General features: G+C 39.8%; 1 non-coding gene across 1 annotated transcript; it reads left to right on the plus strand.

The window, feature by feature from the left end:
- The first annotated feature begins 906 nt into the window (after positions 1-906).
- On the plus strand, positions 907-1,070 carry LOC142435087 (U1 spliceosomal RNA). The gene has a single exon (XR_012781235.1). It is a non-coding gene; the product is annotated as a U1 spliceosomal RNA (small nuclear RNA).
- The last annotated feature ends 870 nt before the right edge of the window (positions 1,071-1,940 follow it).

The raw sequence follows: 1,940 nt of genomic DNA on the forward strand, positions 1-1,940 counted from the left end.
GACATGAAAAAATAATAATTTCGAAACCATCCAGGGATCGTGAGGGAATGGGGGCGGGGAGGGAGGGGAAAATGAGGAGGTGATACCAAGGGCTCAAGTAGAAAGAGAATGTTTTCAGAATGATGATGGCAACAAATATACAAATGTGTTTGACACAATGGATGTATGAAAGGACTGTGATAAGAGTTGTAAGAGCCCACAATAAAATGATTTTTTTAAAGTAGAAACTATGGTAAAAACACACAAAAGAATACTTAGCGTTTCTAAAAAAAATTATGAAAGCATGATACACCGAATGACATGGAACGACCTGGAAACCATTATGCTGAGTGAAATTAGTCAATCACAGAAGGACAAATATTGTATGAATACACTTCTACAAGGAGAAACACCTATTCCCAAACAAAGGGGTAGAATGTCTGCTTAATGGCCATGAATCATACATCACCAAGCATATGTACACTTCATAAGAACCTCCTTAAAAAAGGAGACTTCACATGGGCTGGGACCATGCCTTAAAGAAGGGGAACAAGGGAGTAGGCCATCAACCTGATGCCATACAACATTAAGATAAGGCTGTGACAAATGAAGTGGCCCTCCACAGTAATGAGCAGAGAAGCTTACTGGAAAACAAGTTAAGAGCAGGGGAGGGGAGCATCCATATTTCAGAGGCACTGATATTTCTGTTGATGAATATGGTGGGTAAATGGGAAAAAGCAACTTCATATTGGAAAGGGATTCTAAACAGTAATTGTAGGGAACCTCAGGTAGAATAAACCCAGTTCTATGTTCCTGGGTAAATCCTTCAAATATGTTTATACCCAACCTTTGGTGAACCACCTCATAGAGCAGGGGTGCTCACACTTTTTCAGTATGCAAGCTACTTGTAAAATGATCAAGTCAAAAATACTTTCCTGGCAGGGGAGATACCATGATCATTAAGGTGGTTTTCCCAGGCCTAGTCTCACCCATTGCACTCCAGGTGTGCTGACCCCTGCGATTTCCCCAAATGTGGGAAACTCGACTGCATAATTTGTGGTAGTGGGGCACTGTATTCGCCCTATCCCCTAGAAAAAAAGATCAAGTCAAATTGATCTACCAACTACAAAAATGCAAAACATATATTTTTATTTACTTATTATATTTTTTCATGAATGCATTGAGAATTCTTTTATGTACAATGTATGTTTATGTACCTTGCATAACTGCATGAGTCCATATTGCACAACACAATTAACTATGTATATTTTTTGTCATTACCTGAGTTTACTCTGATGACTTGCACTGAATGGAATGAACCAGCCTCAAACCTCAAGCACACTTCTAAATGATCATCAGTCATGGTGGAACGGTGCTTGGACTTAATGATCTTTATGTGGAAAAAGGCTGACTCATATAAATAAGTAGAGCCAAATAATGCAGTCAAGGAGGTAGCACATTTTCTCATGTTTGGGTACTTTCCCTCTGCAAGTAAGCTCCAGAACTCTTCAGGCGCTCTGGACTTCAACTGAATGTCAGCCTGTAGTGTCAAAATCTCCCATTCCTTATGAAAGTGATACGTTTGTGTCTTCTTACTTGGTCCAGATCCCCCACTCATTTTAATACCCTTTATTACGTTTAAGAGGAAAAAAACAGGTCTAAAAATTGGCAATAACTTAGCTTGTCAGTTTTTCTGTACTTGGCACAGTAGTTTGTGCATGTGTTTGACACCTAAGATTCCATCTGATTGGCTGCGCTGTATATCAATTGAGTGACGGGATTGATGATAGGCTTATGTCTATTTTTTAATGCCATGCGATTTAGCCACACTATATTTGTCATCGACTAGTAGATTGCGCACCCCTGCCATAGACTAAGCACTATGATGACCTTAGATACTGACCTTACAGGGAACATAGCACCCACCAAGACAAGGGCCACGCCAGAAGAAGAACTTGACA

Source organism: Tenrec ecaudatus, chromosome X, assembly GCF_050624435.1.
Source record: "Tenrec ecaudatus isolate mTenEca1 chromosome X, mTenEca1.hap1, whole genome shotgun sequence".
NCBI classification, from domain to species: domain Eukaryota; kingdom Metazoa; phylum Chordata; class Mammalia; order Afrosoricida; family Tenrecidae; genus Tenrec; species Tenrec ecaudatus.